At 40.1% G+C, this 22,019-nt stretch overlaps 1 protein-coding gene across 1 annotated transcript in view; it reads right to left on the bottom strand.

The window, feature by feature from the left end:
- Positions 1-22,019, bottom strand: part of ADGRD1 (adhesion G protein-coupled receptor D1) — a 550,408-nt gene that overhangs the window by 365,166 nt on the left and 163,223 nt on the right. The window lies entirely within an intron of this gene.

Here is a 22,019-nt window from a genome sequence, read left to right as displayed (position 1 = left end):
GCTCAATGAATCCGCCATCACCACTTCCTGGGGCAGAGAGTTCCAGAGCGTCGCTTTTCTTAGGTAATGTATAAATGTTTAATGTATGAACAGTATACAATAACCTCTTAAACTCCCCTTTGTTGGCAGTTGGATAAGAATTCATCTAGCATTTATCATTTATGTTTGGCTATGCAGGGAATTTGGAACTCTGCAGAAGTAAAAGCTCTGAACGGTATGAAGATATATTAAGAATTGTATCATTATAGAATTTTGACAATAGAAAGCAATTGATTTCAATAGGGGGATAGTTACGCATTCTTCACAAACACTAGACTGGAATAAATGTACACATCTATGAAAACATTTCACACATGCTAAGTCTGAACTATTAATGGTTTCCAATGAATAGTTAGAAGAAATTCCACTAACAACTAACAGAATGCACATCCATAAGTATATTCCAAATTTTAGGTTTCATTTTTTTTTAACTGTAACAAGTTCAACAAACCTTTTAACATTTGTAGAAATATACAACTTGTTCCCTGCACAGCTCGTGTTTACTTACTTTAGTAGATGTTTCCATTTTTAGTTTACCATAACTTCTAGCAAAAGTGACCTACAGAATCTAAAGTGTCATTAATAATAGTGTCGCTTATGGTGTAACAGACATCAGGGAAAATAATAAAGCTCTGTCTAAACATTTAAAAACCACAGAAGAGTCATTTACAGAGCATCTATCGCCTACATACTCCGAAAGCTGAAGTTTTGTGGCTAATTCTATGGTTTCTACAATTTGCAATTGAAATCCCAGAACATACATGTTATTTGAACCTTGAGTGGGTTATAAAACCAGCATTATGCTTTCTAACAAAAAAAAATATTATAAATTTCTAATTTTCTGGTTTAAGCTTGCATTTATGATAGCTAGATAGACAGACAGATAGATAGATGGATGATAGATAGATAGATAGATAGATAGATAGATAGGAGATAGATAGATAGATAGATAGATAGATAGATAGATAGATAGATAGAATTTATACGCATCTATCATTGTACTTACATCTAGTATGACAAGAAATGTCGGTACTGGAGATGAGAAAAACTTGACAGATTTGTTTAGGGTCAGATTTGGCTATCAGATTAGTTTTGGTCCGAATAATTTTGTTATAAATCAAAAATGCTCTAATGACCCCAAAGGTCATGTATAACACCTGAGACCCAGCACTGAATCCAATCCTTTTCAAACTCTTTAACACCAATACAGCATTCACAACGTCAAAGTGACAGTCATGACTCATCTGGAGCCTACTGGCCTTACCAAGACTTATATGAGGATGTATAGTACCACAGCTCTGTGTTATGTCCCCGTTTATGCACTATTGCTCAGTATTGCTGTGATCCTTATAATAGTTGCACACCAGCGGTTGAGCTTTCTTAGTGGCTGATGTTTCAATCTCTGTGCTTCATGTCAGTAGTGGCCCACGTGACAGTGATACTGGATGTTTCCGGGGGAACCTGCTAGTGAGGGAGGAGGCAATTGATGCCCATTTAATTCTCTGCCGCCACACATACTGGGCCTAGGCAGGCTTTTTTTTTATTTAGGTGCAGACAGTACATCATACTTCCCTCTATATGTTCCTTAGGCAGAATATCTTGTGGTATGAGAGACTAACCAGTGTGTCCCTGTGGAAGAAATATGCATATAGAGATGGTCATAGGGCAACAGTTGAGAGGGCTTTGCCTTGGATACTGTCATGCATGTGGCAGCATTCTGAAAGTGCATAAATGGAATAAAATGTATGATCAATGAGGGTCCAAATGCTATTCTCTAAGTTTACATAAAGTATCTACTTGACTGCCAAAGGGAAGGTGAATATAGCACCAGGCTATCTCTAGCAGTCCCATTCAGATGAATAGAGCGGCAGTGTGCCTGTACAACCACTGCAACCAATGTAACCGGACCCCTACTGCCATTCATCCATGTTAATAGAGGTGAAACTGTTAATAATGATGACAAGAATCTTAATAACACTAATTGTGAATAATTAAAGGTCAAATTATATATGGTAACAATTTACTCACATATTCAGTTATATAAAATAACAGTTAAAAGTAGGGAAGTTTTCACTTCTTTGGCTTATCTACCATACGATATGCTAAGCACACCCACACATGAATAATAATATTCTATTTCCTACGCAGCTACATTTCCCAAGTGTTAATTGTATAGCCTCTCATCTGATCAAAGAATTATTATTAATGGCAATCGTAATTAAAACAAACAGAAAGAGCATGCTTGCCAACTCATCACTGGCATACATACAGAACACAATCTGTGTAGATTAGGAGCCAAACGTTTCCCAGCAAATGAGCTGCAACAGGCAGACAACACTGTGGGGATTAGCCTGAATCCTTTCACAGCCGGTTTTATCACAGCAGACTTCATGCCCTATATCTAGTTTTGGAATATCTCCTCAAATACACAAAATATTAGGCTAATTTATAAAGCAGTCGCTATCCAAGCAAAACAATTGTTGATGCTTTGAATATTCACTGAGGCCCATGACATCCGGGGTTTCTATATAATGTATACTATAAGGCTTGACGATGAATAAGTGCAAAAAGCATAAGCGATATAAAAGGAAATCTAATATATTTTCCAGTCTAATGCTAAGGCCCCACGGGCCATAATCACAGCGCTAAAGCGCTGCGGAAAGAACCGCGGCATGAACGCACTGCGGTTCTTCATGCAGCGCTTTCAACAGAAAGTTCACAGAGTTTTCCTCTGTGGACTTTCTGTTACAATTATATCTATGGGAAAGCCGCCGGCGTTTCCTTAGATATAATTGACAGCAGCGTGTCCGCACTGCGTTTTTTTCCGCAAAATGGGCATGGGATTCACATGAATCCCATCCCCTTTGCTTGGACTGTAAAATGCCACAATTTTTCCCATAGCATCTCTGTTGCGGGCAAATTGTGGCATTTACGTCCCGTGGGGCCCCAGCCTAAGGTTGAGGAGGACCCACGTTGCAGAAACTCAGCTTTTTTTGTTGCAGATTTTGTTGCAGTTTTTTGAGATAAAACAAGAAGTGGATTGAGGACAAGGGAGAAGTATAAGAACTTCCTATTTATTTCCCAATCCTTCTGTAGCCATTATCTGGCTCAAAAAACCGCAACAAAATCTGCAACAAAAAAAATGTGTTTCTGCAACGTGGGACTTCAGCCTAAGGGTCCATTCACATGGCAATTTCAGCGCTGAAATTCAACACCAAATACAGCGCCATTTTCCTCCGTGTGAATGGACCTAAGGGTAATAGCACACATGGGGGGGTGGCTTTTTCAGTAGCATTTTCAAATCATGTTTCTTTCCAGTCTATTTCTTCAACATTGCATGCCGGTCAATAGGATTTTACTAAACATCCAAACAAATAAAAATTTTTTAGAGTTGCACTTTTTTAAAATCACAGTATGCTATGAATGTGGCATTTTTTCTCTTTAAGGAAAAATATTGTTGAAAAAAAATGCAGATTCCTCAAACTCAGCCGTAAATTCCAACCAGAATTTGCTTCCCATTTTCTTCAATCTGTGGCATGAGGCTCAGGCAGTTTAAGTCTCATTGTTTGCAAGGTTAACCAGCCAGCAAAGTTCTGCTTTGGTTTTCTGCCTTGGAATACATAGGGCTGAATTTGGAGAGGAATCTGAGTTGGTTAGACACCTCAGCGTTTTTATTCCTTTTAAATTTATTTTGGCTTGGCTCAATAAAACTGCATTAGAGGCAACACGGTGGCTCAGTGGTTAACACTGCAGCTTTGCAAAGCTGGAGTCCTGGGCTTGAATACTGCCAAGGACAAAACATCTGCAAGGAGTTTGTATGTTCTCCCCGTGTTTGCGTGGGTTTCCTCCCACACTCCAAAGACATACTGATAGGGTTAAAACAAAAAAAAAGCTGCATTAGAAGTTATTCTTACCTCTCTGATCCCCTGCTAGTTGCTGCATCCCTACCAGTCACTGTGCTTCTTACTACAGTGACGATGTCATGACACAGAAATATGATTGGGGCAGGAGTTCATTTAAATGTTTTTATAGCATTTTGAGTTGTTTGGGGTTTTTTTTAGTTTTTTTTAGTTTTTGTTGCTTGTTTTACTGAGAGTGGTAGAAAGAAATATTGAATAAAACTGTATATTTCTATTTTTACATGTATTTTACTATTACCTTAGGTTACATAACAGGAATTGAAAAATACATTTCAGCAGAAAATAGGGGCCATATGTAATTCTTTCCACTTAATGGTGCAGTATTATAATAGCACTATGGCAATTACAAGCGGTATTTCAAGTACACTGTAGCTTAAATAACAGACAAGAAAAAGACTATCTGGGAACTATTATCTCCATTGTACTATTGTTCTCAAATACTTAACTGCAAAACTATTTAGAAGATCTTGTGGAGAACTATATAAAATATTGTAACCATAAAAATAAGCTTCTATATTATGGACAGTCACCAAGATGCCGCAGAGTTAAACTGAATCAAACTTATAGAGCCTAAGGGTTCTGACTTAGAAAATACAGGATAGTAAGTCAGTACATCTTCTAAGAATAACAACTGACCTAAATACATTGTGAAAGCTTACACCTTTGGGGTTGATCTTTACAAAATTTGCAAGTGATAGAATAATGAATTTTGTCAAATTAATTGGTCACTGTTTGGACAGTAGCACCACTGACTGTCTACTGCTAAGTGCAACTGTACACTTAAAATTCTATAGGAACCTGTTATCTACTTCACAATTCTTCCCAATTGAGCATAATGCTTTACTACAAAAGATAAAAATGTTAAAAGTTCTCTGGGATATCAAAATATTAACATCCTTAGGATGTATCAATCGGAGAAACCATTGCATCATCCCAGAGGACACTGCTAAAGCACATTTCATTTATGTTGTACTTTATTGCCTGCTATGCTGTGTTTTGTGCCAACACACCACTGTAAGGAGACTTGAAGTCCCCTCAAGGCAGTCCATTACAGCTACCAGAGGAAATGTTAGGAAGTCTCTGCTAGTGAGACCCAAGACTACTGCTACAGCCCTGAGACAGGGAAGACTGTGCTGCCAGCCTACAGAATGGAGATTACAATCTTATTTTCCATACTAGGTCATTGACATATAGGTAGACAGAACGATGTAAACAATGAAGAGTTGGCAGCACTAGCGTAAGCCCTGTGCCTCTTTCATACAGCTAATAAATGGAGGTTCTTTTATTGATAGCCTATCCTAATAGTAGTCTATCAGTATTCTTATACTGGAAAAAGCAAGTCATGGAAATAACAAAACCAGTTCAACGAGTTGTCACCCAGTAGCAACCAGGAGCTTACTGGACCTTAGATCTAAAAACTTACAGAACATTGTGGAAAATATCAGCTTGGGCTCCTTATTCAACAACTTCTCCCGATCGATAATCACACCCCATCTGTATGGTTTAACTGTATTCATATTTCCCTTACCTTCTCTATCTGGGCCTAGAACACTACAAAGGCTTGTTCACAACATATCTGTGTCCTCAATCTTCCCATCAATACCCATGCCCTGTCAGTGCCCCCCCACACACACACACAATAAGTATGCCCTCTTATTGTCTGACAGCCTCCCTCCACAGAAATGTTCCTTGACTGTATGATAGCCAACTGCTCCTTTTGGCATAAAAAGGTTAATTTTCTCTATTCTGACAATGATTATGGATCTGGTTGTATCTTCAACTCCTAGAGCCCCCTAAGGCTCCTGGGCCTGCACCCTCTGCCCCCTTCATGCTACATGCTTGACTGCTTTGCTCCTCTCACCAAGAACACACTTACATCAGCTACATGATATATGATACATATGACCTTTACTTGTAATGTCCCGGTACTGCATTCCCTTTAATAGTCCTTGCAGACCAAGATGGTATGGACATTTGCATATAAGGTAAAGAGGTATCTCCCCCATTTTTTCCTATATATTTAACAGTATTTCTATTTCATCAGAGCCAGCACACAGGGGGGTCTATTAATGCACCATCTTGTGGATGTTTTGTGAACTGCACCTGCCTATACTTTCCATTGTAATTTATGTTTCTAATGTAAAGGAGTGTCCAGTATGATCAGGTGACCTTCAGGACCAATCAAGCTCCCTTGACTGACCTGGAGGAGGAGGAGTTACACCCCTCTCTAGAGGGGGTTGGGAACCCTTTGTGTTCTTTTGTGTGAAGAAATCTAGACATGTGGAGCTGAAAATGGCAGCCAAGCATCAGGGCACTTCAACCAGAGATGTCTTTTCCTCTGGGCTCAAGATTCTCATCAGAGAGCGTTTTCCTCTGAAGCTCCAAGTCTGCAAGTACTAAAGTATGCTGACCTGTTATCCATACATCTGGGACCTTCGCACGTATCTCTATACAAGTAAGTCTTTGGGACAAATCTATATTTAAGGAGCCCATAGCTAGTCTGACAGAATTTGAGGGTCTCCCGATGTCAACACCCCTATTTTCTCTTCTACATATGTGTACCCAGTTTGTTGAGGACTAACCCCCTGGATACAGGCCATCTTTACAAGTATATACAAGTTTAACTACCCAAGCAACTACTAATTAAACTATCCAAAGCATTCCTGCTCCAAGCTCCATCACCTGCTTGGCTGGACACTACCTGCAGGGATTACAAAATTGTATGTGAAGAATTACTCCATCATCTGTATATTTGTATTACCTTGTCCTGCTAGTAAAAAAAAACACAACAACTACCCCCGAGACCTGGTTGTCTGTTGTCATTGTCAGGTACCACGTGGGGGCGGGTAGTCGGGGACATCAAAAAGGAGGCTTTGTGCATATTTGGGGATCAAGGGCCTCTCTAGAAGCCGGCCACATCTGACATATTACCCGTGATATCAGCCCTGGCCCTCCTGAGTGTTACATACTCACTGTAGAACGTTGTAATACTTAAAGAGATTAATTTCCATAGGAACGGGTATGGTAGTAATATTTTAGGCTATGTGTACACTACCATTATTGTTGCTGTAATCCATCATATGATGAAAGAAATGGACATTAACAGTAGCAGAGTAACAGACAAAGATGGAGCCCTCTCTGTCTGTGTTTGTTCTCATTGACTACAATGTAAACAATAGAGACCTCACATGATTTGAGACCCCAGAGTATAATGCATCATCCATTTTATTTCACTCAAGATTAATCTCCATTTATTCAGTTTTATCAAAAAACTAATTTGGTATATTCTGGTTGAACCCGGCTCCATTCACCCATCTCTGGTAAACAACTAGATACAATGTTGTATTCCATCATGTTTGCTTACTTTTATCCTCTGTGCATGACTTTTCTTTGGACAGAAATGTAAAAAAAAAACACGATGGAACAAAGCCCCCATCATATTTTTTTTACATTGGTGTGAATGTAGATAGATATCTTTCTAAATCAGAAGATTTGTGGGTGAGCTGACATATTTGTTATTTATTCAGTCAAATCCAAGGGAGAGGGCTCCATCTGTATCTGTCATTTAATGTCCGTTGCTCACATTTTGTGATGGATGAGAGTAACGGACATTACATATAGATGTGTGAGTGTGAGTCTAGCCTGAGTCAGTATACATAATCTAAATTACAGTATTGAAACCAGAGGTGACTGTGGGCGGAATATCATCTGACCAAACAATAAATCTAAGATCTATAAATCAGATGTAATTTTACAACCAGCTATAATAATAAAAAAAAAAAATACGTTTTATAAAAAGTTGTAAGTTACGGCTTATCATTATCAGATACAATTTACCTTTTTCAGTTGCTGTATTAAATGATATTATCTCTCTTCTTTATTTTGTATCAAACTGTTTCACATTTCCGTACTCAATTTATTTGTTAACATCTACTTTTTTAGTGTTATCACTGATTTTCCATGTTGCTATAATCACCCACTGTATGTAGATACAGAATGTCTTATCTCTGCTGCCATGTGCCTAGTAAGCAAGCATATTTCATAACCCTCCCTTTATAGACTATGGAATTATGATACCCCTGCTTGCATTTCCTCCATAATTTACTATCCCTAGCATATTTTTTCCACCACCAGCCCAAAACATTGTGTTCTACCCTGCAGCATCATGCACGGAAAATTTACAGCCTGTAGCAGATGAAATATGAAGAGATTAAGAGAGCATAGAATTATTTCTCCATTCTGAACTGGCCCTGTTGACTCCTGATTTAATCTGCTCTCATTTACCCTTGGCTAATTTACAATGCTGTTAATGAGACCTTGATAGCCATAAAATCAATGAAGAATAACTTCTATCAAACTATTCCTGGGAGCTGCACTTGCATTCTATAAAGTTTCAATGTCCTAATTCTTTGCAGATTGCTGTACTCTGTGGCAGACTGGGCTTTGTATTGAAGAGGATGGATGGATGGATGGATGGATGGGTGGGTGGGTGGGATAGACAGACTGATACATAGAAGCAGGTAATGGTCATATAAGATCTATTTGCAATAACACCACATACAGTATTTTATGACATTGAAAGATTGATCCTTATTTATAATGAATACCATATAATCATTCAAAGGGTTTTTCCTGGAACATAACCATATTTCAATTCGTATGACTAACAATATTTTGCAGTGTTTTACAGATTTTCTCTAACCATCTTAGGTGGTAAAAGTCTTGTTCAGTTGCCAATGGATATAACTTCAGGAGTTTTCTATGGTCTGGTATTTGTCAGAAACCCAGTTGGGAGGAAGAGTGCATGTATAAGATAAGGAAATCATGGCTGCATTTTTGACAAGTGCAATATCCCATGAAGACACAGATTTATTGGCAAAACATGTTGGGGGAAAAATAAAAGTCTGCATTTGGTATACTTTTGAATAATTGTTCACTATTTGCAATGCACATATGTTTTATAGTGACTGTGCAATGTTATTACAGCCTGTAATAATACACTCAGTGGCCAAAAGTCTCGGGAAGGCGTGTCCCAGTGCCGGTTGTGTAGGATATGACGCTCAAACAGTTTGACGCAATGTGGCCTATGGCACTAATTTCGTCAGGATATCTGAGCAGTCTGATGCAGTCAGGTGTCTCGTGAACATGGCAGCACGTCGCGAGTTAAGTGACTTTGAACATGGAATGATATTCGGTGTAAGACGCATGGGCATAGCATTTTGGAGATAACAGTGTCTCGGGTGAACCTGCAATATCGCAGAGACAACGTTGGCTGCCTCGTAAACCGGCGTACTAGTCGACCACGAATCTTCAATGAACAGACATCACGTCACCTCCGCAGAGTCAGACTCAACAGTCTACAGTGGGTCAAATTGCCCCTGATTTGAATGTGGGGCACCAGGACTCCATTTCCACCAGGTCTGTATGCTGAGAACTGCACTGCATAGGCTTCAATAGTCGACAACTGACCCATGTCCCTTTGCTGACGCTGCAACACAGAGCTCGAAGACATGCATGGGCCCGCGACCATCATCAATGGACCATGGAACATCGTCATGAACATGGAACAAATTGTATTTTCCAATGGCGCCATCTGGGCTACAAATCATTTCTCTATAATGCTATAGAGCCCCATGTAGTGGGCAGCAGCAAAAAAGCACTGCAGGAAAAGCTGCGGATGCAATGCAACGTGATTTTTCCCGCAGCGATTTTCACAGAAAGTCTACAGAGGTTTCCGCAGCCTTAACTTGGGAAAAAACATCAATTCCACCATTTATACGGTGATACAGTTGATGGTGTATTAAAAATAATATGTTCACTTTTTTGGGGGGGTCACTATGAATGCGGGGATATCAAATATATATATTTTTATGACTTAGTACTTTTGCACTATAAAAACGTGTTTTACAAGGATGAAATCATTTCTATGCCGTTGCATTCTGAGAGCCATAACTTTTTTATTTTTCTGTTGATATAGCTGTTTAAATATGTTACATTGCCTTATGCAGCTAGTCTTACCAAACAGAATTTTAGTCTTACAAACTAATTGAATAATGACCTCAATGTTACAAATGTGTGGTATATTTTAATATATGAGGCAGGTTTTTTTTAATAGACGCCATTTATAAAATATTAAAGAGTTTTGATAATGGATGTAATGAAGAAAATGTTAACATTCTACTTTTAAAAAAACCTGGCAAGTGGAAAAGCAAGGTAACATATTCCATCATCATGCTTTAGACATGATTGGGTTGGTACATTGTAATATCCCTTGATATATGAAAAATGTAATGCAACAAAATTGTGCTCACACTTTACTTGGGGTCAGGTCGTTTCATCTATGAAAGTCCATTACATGGGAAGGATAATGCAACTTGTCACCTCATTGGTATTCTACTTCAACCACAAAATCACTAGAACTTTTCTCACCAAGTGTTATTTTCTCCATAGACAATCAATGAGATTGCTTTTAAGTGAAATCTTTTTCAGGAACCATTTAGAATAAAACACCATTTGGAAAGAAAATAATTAAATCTGAACACGCCTGGTATAGCAGTGATACCACTGGGGGCCTGTAAACTTCACTTGTAATGCCGGCGCCAAGTCACAATTGGAAGAAAATGACTCCTCAAGTTTATCGAATCCACAAATTCCATGAACAATCGTAAAAAAGTCAGAGACTAGCCCAGCAGAATTCTTGGATGAACTCCAGTACCTCATGCTTCGCTAGGCATCATTTGTCACTTCACTGTGCCTTAATGACAGAGGAGCTATGTGTCTCTATTGCTATTCAACACCACAGGCAAATAAACACTTACTGTATCTGGTTTAAGTAAAGTCTTTAAGGGGGTTATGCGGGGAAAAATGAAGCTAACATTACCAATGCAATCCCTGCAATGGATAAGCGTTAAGTCACCGAGGGCTCCAATCATTACCTATTGCAGAGCGCAACTGGGGGAAAATGAAATATCATTCTTATGTCTCTCCAGTTGACACCCCAACTCTTTGTCACATGACCAGCTCTGCTAAAGCCGGAGCAGAGTGGAGTCAGTGATGTCACAGTGAGCCAGAACAGAGCAGAATCAGTGATGCCACAGTGAGCCAGAGTAGAGCGGAGTCAGTGATGTCACAGTGAGCCGGAGTAGAGCGGAGTCAGTGATGTCACACTGAGCCGTAGCAGAGTGGAGTCAGTGATGTCACAGTAAGCCAGAGCAGAGCAGAATCAGTGATGTCACACTGAGCCAGAGTAGAGCGGAGTCAGTGATGTCACAGTGAGCCGGAGTAGAGTGGAGTCAGTGATGTCACACTGAGCCGGAGCAGAGTGGAGTCAGTGATGTCACAGTGAGCCGGAGCAACAGGCAGAGACTTCCAACACTCCGTAATCATGGGGGCTCCAGGGGACCAGCTTATGTTTTAGTAATAAAGCTTATCCAGTTCAGGTAACGCACTGGTAAGCTTTATTTTCCCATGCAGAACCTCTCTAAGTAACCTGCAGGAGAAATCTAGGAGAGAAAAACTGCTAAATGAAGTATTTATGGAGAACATTCACATTATAGACTTTGCAATGATCTCAAATTACAACCTCTGTTAAAGTCCAATTCTAGATTTATAATGCTACTATTGGAAACAGTCAACAAGCTAACTAGAAATGCTGAAAGACTTCATCTGTGAAGCTAGAAGAGTTGCGGATGCAGCTCCGGCCTATAATGCACAGGCCATTAGTCAGGATTTGTACACTATAAGTAAGGCAGCTCAGTCCCATTCCCATTCAAACACAACCACTATACAATGTACAGTGCTGTTCTAGGTAAGCAGTGAAGAGGCTATGACAATCATAGTTATAGCCCTGCATACCAGGCAGAATAACACATGGTCCATCTAGCCTTTATAGTATTACCATTTTATCTAATGTGTTTATCCAGGCTTGCTTAACTTCACTTACTGTAGATTTGCCAACTATAAATTCCTATTGATGGTGAATTTTTAAAGAGGACCTTTCATGGTTTGGGGCACAGGCAGTTCTATATACTGCTGGAAAGCCGACAGTGCGCTGAATTCAGCGCACTGTTGGCTTTCCCGATCTGTGCCCCGGGTAAAGAGCTTTCGGTCCCGGTACCGTAGCTCTATACAGTCAGAAGGGCATTCCTGACAGTCAGTCAGGTACATCCTTCTTCACAGCAGCGTCAATAGCGCTGTACTGTGTGAGCGGGGAGGAACGCCCCCTCTCTCTGCTCACAATGCTCGTCTATAGACGAGTATTATCAGGTGGGGAGGAGGCGTTCCTCCCCTGGTCTCAGAGCCAGCGCTATTGGCGCTGCTTGTACAGAAGGACGTACCTGACTGTCAGGAATGCCTTTCTTACTGAAAAGAGCTACGGTACAGCACCGAAAGCTCTTTACCCGGGGCACAGATTGGGAAAGCCAACAGTACGCTGAAATCAGCGCATTGTCAGCTTTCCAGCAGTATATAGAACTGCCTGTGCCCCAAACCATGAAAGATCCTCTTTAAATATTTGTACAAATGTTTGACAAAAATGTAAAATAAAAAGTCACATCATGTTATCACAATGAGTGGTGCACATCAGACAACATCTCTGTTCATTCACTTTATCTATTGTCACGTTCGTGTCAGAGTTCAGACACAGATTCCAGGCTGCAGATTGCACCGCTAAGGAGACAGGGGAAGGAGACTATCCCTGGCACTACGGTGGCTAGCTAGGCCCTGCCTACGGGTGGTGGTCAGCTGTCTCCAAGCTAACCTTGGCCCCGACGACTCCTGGCTCTCTAGCACGAAGACCTGACAGACAGACAGGGCAAGAGCTGCAAGAAAACTAGGGACTGGGGATACTATGGTGGTGACCCCTGCAGATATAAAGGTGCAGCTGCGGACAAACAAACAGGACGGGAGGTGCTGGACAACTGACACACAGCACAACACAATACAAAACAAGAGGAATGAGGAGAGGGACAGTGGAGAGGTGAGGAAAGGGTAAACACGAGACTGGGGTAAAATAAACTGGAACCCACCTCAAACAACCAGACAGTGCCAAACAAACAGACGTGAAGGGCAGGGCAGAGTAGAAGTGTGGAGGGAAAAACCAACTCACACACAAACAACACTCAAACTCCTTTCTAGTCTGTAAGCACAAGCAGAACACTCCTCCTCCTCCTCCTCCTCCTAAGGCCAAGAATTCTAAGTTGGGACCACAAAAACCGGCAACTGGTGGAGACAGCCCTCTGCCTAATAAAGGCCCCAGCCTCCTTCCATAGGATAATGGCAATACATAACACCTAAGGTTTACTCTTATAACCCCAAGTGTGTTCAGAAGACCAGAACACCATGTACACACTGATGGCTCAATGGTAGGGAACCCACCAGCAGATCACAGAAGCCTGGATTGAATTCCAGAAACATACACCAACACACACACACAATCAGGTCATGACACTATATGGTTATAAACAAAAAGTTGCATAGAAATTATTTTGAAAATGTATTCCTATCATTCTTACAATATTCTAATGTTCTCAAAATGTGGTTTGAATGCTAGTCCTCGAGCTTGTTATGCTATATTTTCCGATATAAAGCTGAAAAAACAATCCCCAGCCAGTCCCTGTCACTTTAGGAGGCCATTGCAAGAGAGAATTTGTTAATGAATAAATGCAGCATGCTGATAGGAATTGCTATTTCTATATATGTTGTTACATCTCTGCTAAATATAGACCTGAACTAAAAGTTCCACATTCTCCTTAATAACCCCCATGAGTCATTTCATATACTGGCAGCCAGGAGCTTTACGTTTATAGCGACATTGCTTATTAAATGTCTTACTGAGGATAATGATAAGTGCAATTTTTACCACTTTACTGTGGACACATTTGCAGAGCTCTATAAATACAGCATAAGCTCATTAACATTTAACTGAAATGTGAGCATTTTACTTTGATTTAGATCCATCTGTCAATTTCACTGTGAATCGGAACAATTGCTTTGCGCCGTGCATATAAATCAAACAATCTCAGGGTGACTTCACACTGAGTATACACCAGCTTATTCTGAACGTAAAACACGTTCAGAATCAGCGTCGTATAAAGCAGTTCCCATTCATTTCTATGGGAGCCGGCATACGAGCGCTCCCCATAGAAATGAATGGGCTGCATGAGCAGAGCTAGCCATACACGCGAGCACATCCCATTCACTTCAATGGGAGTGCTCGTAGTGAAAAAAAAGCAGCCCATTCATTTCAATGGGGAGCGCTCGTATACCGGCTCCCATTGAAATGAATGGGAACTGCCTTATACGTGCTGATTCTGAACGTGTTTTAACGTTCAGAATCAGGCAGCGTATCAGTAGTGTGAACTTACCCAAAGGGAAAAGTCTGAGAACAGAAATAAGGCTCTGATTTCTTCCTAGAAAGAGCACCACTCTTATCTTGTGGTTGTGCCTGGTATTGTAGCTGAGCTTTAGTCACTCTAAGTCAAGATAATGTAGCAAATGTAGCTACAGCCTGTTCTTATAATAATCCCAATAGGGAGATTTATCATGAGTGGAATTGTTAAAGGGGCTCTATCAGCAAAATTATGCTGTATGAGCCCCACATATGTGTGAATAGCCTTTAAAAAGGCTATTCAGGCACCGCTAATGTAATTTTAACACCCACCCCCCGTTTTAAAATAAAATCATAAAAACATATGTAAGTCATACCTATAGTGAGTGGTGGGCGGTGATGCATGGTCTGACGTCATCTTCTGGCATCTTCCTCTTCTTTCTTCTTCTTTTGGCGACGCCCTCCGGTCCTGGCTCTTCCCCGGCTTCATTATCCTCTTCTTCTGGCGGGATTGGTTTAAATCTGGCACGTGCGCAGAAGTGCTCCCTCAGGAGCTACTGCGCATGCTCCAGCGCCATTTTTCTCAATGGCAGTACACTCGCGTCCTTGAGGCAAGCGATACTGTGCACGCGCCGAATTTGAACCAATCCCACCAGAAGAAGAGGACGAAGAGCCAGGACCGGAGGGCGTCGCCGATAGAAGAAGAAAGAAGAGGAAGGCATGCCAGAAGATGACGTCGGACCATGCATCACCGTCCACCGTGCACGATAAGTATAATTTACATATATGTTTTTATGGTTTAATTTTAAAACAAGGGGAGAGGGGTTTAAAATAACATTAGCAGTGCCTGAATAGCCTTTTTTAAGGCTATTCACACATATGTGGGGTTCATACAGCATAATTTTACTGATAGAGCCCCTTTAAAGTCAGTTTTGTTGGAATTTGCACTGTAGTAATTTGTGCAACATTTGCGAAACTTCCCAAAACCCATAAAAATACAGTGAAGGGGCTTTTACCAGGAGCGGGAAACATACCTATGGCCACAAACCAATGAAATAATGCAGAGATCATCTTTCTATGGATGTCCCTACAGAAAGGCACAAGTGATCCAGCACTCCTCTGGAGACGCCACTCAGTGCTACCGAAGCTATATCTGTGAATGAGATATTCAACCTTTGCCTGCTGTCTGTAGACAAATCAGGCCCTATCCCTGGTGCACTTATAGATCCCTTTACATAACAATTAAATGATGACTATCTCTGCATTACCTCTTTCATTTGTGGCCACAATGGTATGTTTCTGCTTCTATTACAGTCTGCTGCATGGTACTATTGATGGTTTAGGAGGCATTGTGGACCTGATAGCCCTCCTACAGTCATTCCGATGGCCATGTGCTGATCACATTTCCTTGATGAACCACGACTCATCAAACCTGAACACCATAGTGATTTATGATGCTACAATAAGGTTCCTTAGACCAGTGGCATTACAATTCTATGAGTTCACAAGCCGTGGTTGGTCTGGGAGAAGAGGTATTCACATAGGCCATGTTGCTGAGTGTTCAGACTGCTCACGCCCTATGTATAACATACAAGTCCTATGATGTTTCTCCACTTTCCATTCACCCCCTTATTAAGTGAGATTGCAACAATTTGTGCAGTGTTTTAAAAATTAGCATTTTATAATCCAACCAATGCCTACTTGCATACCCACTCTTCAAAAGTGAAGTGTGTGGCATAGAAATCTAAGCTCTACATTGAAGCCCAAAGAGTTGCAAAAAAAAACTCTACAAATTATTTTTAATGACTTTCTTGGTGTATAGGGCTTAAAAAATAAATCCCCAAATGATCTTGAGACACAAGTACCAAATGAGAAGCTCAGTTTCATACATCTGTATATAACATATAACATTATGATTGGGGAACATACAGTATAACGTGTAAAAGCCTTGAAAGCTAGGATTTTATGAGTACTACAATTTGTATTTTACAACATTCATTGTGTTTTCATTATAGAACATATGGCCAATTTATTGTATATTTTAGATATTACATCATAGAGCTATTTTCTTATGTCATAACCCACACATATTACTTCCAGACTCAAATATCTAACCAAATGCTGTTACTAAAGTTCTCTCTATATATGACATTTTTGGTATGAAATCCTGTACAGTAAATAAATGCATCATTTTCTATAGTGATAAGAATTTGCATTCCTTTTGTGTTCAGAACCTTCTATACCAGTAGAAAAATAACCCTATAAACATCAGGTTATAGATATCATTGCTTAATTTATCTGCTTTTCCCCCTTATTAAATATATATGATCTATAGCAACAGTCACAGAAAAAAAAACTTGCATAATTCTTTCACTAACGGCTAATAAAGTGCACCTGTTACTATAAGATTTTTCATAAACCAGTATATTTAGGGACAACTAAAAGCTGTAGCCATGACAGCAGTCGCCTTGTTCTACCCATAGAGCAGCACTATCAACTGTAAGAGAACCAAAAGCATAGAAATGAGTGGGAATGGAAGGATCGTATATGTACTGTATGTAGTGTAGTGTAATGTTTCTATCTTCATTTTATAGCTATTGTAGTTTATGTGTAATCCACTCATTGTCAATTCAGTTATTCATTTCCATATACACTATTGGGACATATGGATGTAAGATGATCCCTAACATGAGACCCCATTCTAATTCTAATAGGTAACTCAATGCAATCAGCAAATATGACTCTGGCATATCTGTCCCATCCATATATACACCCTCATGGGCAAAAAACAGTAATGCCCCAAGAATGAGTTGACTGAATAAAATGAAATTTTATGTGTGTGAGTGTAATGATGATATATGTAAGCAAGTACAATATTAAAGCAATAGAAGATGTTTATTAGGGAAAACTGTACAATTGAAAGCAGGTTCTAGTACACTGTTGGGTATGGTAGGGCATGAAGGCATACAGGTTCTGTATAGTATCCCTTAGCACATTTAAGATAAGATAATCCTTTAATAGTCCCACATTAGGGAAATTTCAGAATACCCACAGATGTTGGGCCTTTAGATCCTTCATATTCGTAGGTTGGTGAAGCTGGGGACTAAGCTGATCCTATAAATAGTCTATTAGTGATAAATCTTTCGACTTAGCATTAGTGTTGCAATCTAGCAGAGACATTCCTGGGAAACCCTTGCTGTGTGTGGGTGAGCATTATCCTGCTGAAAAATGCTAGCTAGACGTTCTGTCATGAGAGGCAACACATGTGGCCACAGGATGCCCTACACATATGACTCATATGCCTGAGCTGTTAGTGTACCTTGTATCACTACAAAGGGTGATCAACTGCTGTAAGTGGTGGATCCCCAGATCATCACACCAGCAGCTGGGCAGTGTGTCACTCCACAGGAAAAGCAGTATTGAAGAGCTTACCATGTGGCCCCCATACGTGAACCCATGCATTGTCAGATCCCAAATGGATCCTGGATTCATTGCTTATGACAATACTGTTGCAATACATAGTAGCCAATCTTTCTTGTTCGCAAAACCACGACAACTGACGGCGATGGTGGCTAAATCTCAATGGCAGGACACATAATGGAAGCTGAGCTACCAGATTTCTACCAGCTAAGTGCCTGCAAATGGTCCTAGGAGAGACAGGGGTGTGTAATAAAGGTGCCACCTATGTCTGGATGGTGGAAAAGCAAACTGTGGGTACTGCTTCTACTTTATGGGGGATCAACTCGTGATCTGTTTGGGGCATATGTGTATGCCCTCTCTTAACCACCACTGCCAACACCTCCTAATAGCTAGGTAAGAACAGCCTAGATGGCGGGCAGTTCATCAAAAGTAATCATACTGCTTCTCTCAGTCCAGTGATAGAGCTCCTCGCCAAAGTCTGCCATCTGGGCAAATGTTTTCAAGCGCATCATAGAGAAATGGCTAGCAGCCAACAATCTCTCACCAAGAGGTAAACTACCCAAAATTATCCTATGAGAGTCTTTCTATAGAGTATTAGGAGAAAGACTTTCACACAGTTCCTCAAAAAAGCCTTGTCTACTGGATTTGTAGCTGAAAAACTGAGGATGAAAGTTGTAATATTACTATAGCGACATCCAATGGCTTTAATTTACACAGTGTAAGCTATCTAACAGTTAAATACTCCATATAAGTTCTGTGAGAATTTCTTACATTGTAAGTCAGCTTCCCTGATCCAATGCACATTGAAGTTGTCTGATCCCTTGATTTTGGAATTATTTTATTTTCTAGGAACTAATATCCTTCATATTACACAAAATATGTGCAATGTTTTTCATTTTTCTTTACAAAACATCTTAAAGAGATAATTAACTAATGGCTACCTATATCCCCTATTCTCAGGTTAAGAGATAGAATAAAGATTTACAAAAAAAAAAAAAAAAGAGATAAATGTCCGTTTACTGGATGTTCCAAGCACGGGGATAGTAGAGTGGCCTATGTAAATGGAAAGGTGGTACGCATGTTCTGCTCCATTTACTTCTATGGGACTTTCAGGATGGCAATCTCCCACAGTTCTATAGAAATGAATTTGAGAGGTTGGTATCCATTCACATGAGTCACTAAAGGAAACTTGCAAGCCCTCTGAGTGACTGTGGTTCCTGCTCTCAGACCTCCAATGATCAGACATTTATCCCTTTTCCTGTGGATAGGGAATACATTTTATTACTGGGAAACCCCTTTAAATCACCACTCACTGCAAGACTATTGCAAATTTGTTTCATCTATAATACCACAGATTGCCACAGTGAGTATCACTGGAATCAACCTTGGCAGCACTAGCTTCACTGCAAACCCTGCCTTCATCCCCACACTTATCTCCCACCCAATATCTACTGATGCCAGGGTTACTAGATATATGTTACAGCTTTAGTGGAAGACAAGATTTCAGTAAAAATTACAGAGCCCAGTATCACCTCTACTTCATCTCTATAGTAACTCTCTTCTTCCCCGATCTCTACCCAGAAATCTTTGGTGGTGATATGCTCAGTTTAGGCTACTCAATGGTTTCTTCCTGGACAAAGGAATCCTTACCAGGGAACATTTTACCCGTAACCACACATTCCAACCCCCTGTCTGAGGTCTTCCACGCATGCTTGATATTTCACTTCTTATGAATACTTACACAAACAGTAATTCAGGCTACCAACTTTTAAAGAGAGTGTCTTTATCAGACTGAAGGCTCACTGTCCTTTAAATATACAGTAGCTAGTTGACTACCCCACAAAACACAGTCAAGTTGGACTTTATGATAGCCTGGGAAAGAAACCTGGAGACCTTATTGACCCTGGCTCGATGGCGTGACTGCTGTATATTCATTAGCACAGGTAAATCATTTTAAAATTTTTTGCATAGGACCTATTTGGTCCCAGTAAAGCAGAACCTTATATACCCTATGATCTTTCCTATGTGCTTTAGAGGCTGTCAAATCAGTGGGGATACTCTACATGTCTGATAGACCTGTCCTGATGTCTACAGCTTCTGGCTGTCCATCCACAGGCTGCTTCAGGGTTTTATGCCAATCGGTCCCACTATCAGCCCTGGTTTACTTCCTAGGCTTTAAACCAGCTGGCCTCCAATCTGCTCCCTATGAAATCCTATTAATATTATAAATGTGAAAGTTTGTGAGTTTGGATGTTTGTGGGTTTGTGTGTTTGGATGTTTGGATGTTTGGATGTTTGTTCCTCAATCACGCAAAACCCGCTCGACCGATTTGGCTGAAATTTTCCACAAACATAGTCACTACACTCGATTGCGCAATAGGCTACTTTTCGTCACAACAGCGCACATACGTTTGTGCCAGGACCCCCACAAAACCCAAACTCACACCACCATCTCTGCAATCTCACACACTTTGGACCATAGCAAGCCACAAAATTCCTATTGCCCTCTACAGCCTCGCCCCTAACCCCACACAATCTCATATACATATACTTTACCACTTTGCCCCTCACCTTACCGATACTCCAGGAGGCTCTCTTTAACGCTCCAGAGCAGCCATGTTTGCCGACCCCACCGCTCTGAAATCCGCGACACCGCCCACCCATGTCAATACCCCTAGGAAGTCTAATAAATGCAAAAAAAAAAAGTTTAAAAAAAAGTAAAAAAAATATAAAAACAAATAAAAAGGATTAAAAATTCAAATCACCCACCTTTCCCTAGAACACATATAAAAGTAGTTAAAAACTGTGAAACATATACATGTTAGGTATCCCCGCGTCTGAAATCGCCCACTCTACAAAGCTATACAAATATTTTTCCTGTTCGGTAAACGCCGTAGCGGGAAAAATGGTCAAAAGTGCCAAAACGCCGTTTTTTCACTCTTTTGATTCTGATAAAAATTTGAATAAAAAGTGATCAAAGCAATAACATTTCCCGAAAATGGTAGAACTAAAAAGTACACCCAACCCCGCAAAAAAAGACGCCCTATACATCCCCGTACACAGACGTATAAAAAAGTTACGGCTGTCGGAATATGACGACTTTTCAAAAAAAAATGTTTTAACACAGTTTTGGATTTTTTTAACGGGTCAAAATGTAAATAAAACCATATAAATTTGGTATCCCCGGAATCGTAACGAAACACAGAATACAGGGAACATGTCATTTTGGTTGCACAGTGAACGCCGTAAAACCAAAGCCCCTAAGAAAGTCGCAGAAATGCATTTTTTTGTCAAATCCACCCCATTCAGAATTTTTTTTACCTGCTTCCCAGTACATTATATAGAATAATTAATGGCGGCATCATGAAGAAAAATTTGTCCCAAGAAAAATTAAGACCACATATGACTCTGGGAGCGGAGAAATAAAAAAGTTATGGGGTTTAGAAGGAGGGGAGTCAAAAATGAAAAACCAAAATCAAAAAATGCCATCGACGGGAAGGGGTTAACTTCAAATACCTCTGTCCCAAAGTCACTATGTAAAGTTTCTCACAACACCATATATATAGCAGCTCAAATACAAAGTAACTTCAACACAAAAGTCTCACGTATTCTCTGAATTACAGCAAAACAAGATAAAAAGTTACATTTCATATCCCATCCCTTATACACAGTACGAAAACCTTACCCACACCTGTATATACCCACTTCTACAATCACCGCAGACGAAGTCGCGGGTACCAGCTAGTACTACAATATATCCTGAATTCATATAGCATTTACATGGAGGACACTAAGTCTTCCAACACCGGAAGTCATTAAACGCGTTCACTTACTTATGCTTTTTGAAAAGGTAAATGCTACCATTTACTTGGACAGAATTTGATAAGGTGTGGTCTCCTTGGGTCATCAGAGCTAACATCCCAGGCTTGTTGTACTGTCTACAATTATAACACCCGGATGCAGAAATCCAAGTTTGACATCCCTCCATTAGGTAGAGACCCCTATTGTAGCAGCAGGCGATACATTTATCTTTTGTTGCAAACATTTTTAACCATATAGATTACTGTATCCGTGCAGCATTTTCTATTTTGGTTCAAATGTTCAATTTTTAAAACATACACATTTTTTATGACTTATACTTGATGGTGACTGTTGATGTACATTCTATTCTACTTTGCTCACTGTTGTATTATATATTTACTGTGCCTCCTGTTTCATTCAATAAATACCCCTGAAACTAAATCTATCACCACAAGTATGCTGAAACGAATGCAGTACAAAGTAAAATGAAAAGGTATTGTAAAAGCCGTCACA

This window comes from Leptodactylus fuscus, chromosome 1, assembly GCF_031893055.1.
Source record: "Leptodactylus fuscus isolate aLepFus1 chromosome 1, aLepFus1.hap2, whole genome shotgun sequence".
Classification (NCBI taxonomy): domain Eukaryota; kingdom Metazoa; phylum Chordata; class Amphibia; order Anura; family Leptodactylidae; genus Leptodactylus; species Leptodactylus fuscus.
The sequence above is the reverse complement of the archived record's forward strand: the minus strand, read 5'-3'. Positions and strand labels throughout refer to the sequence as shown.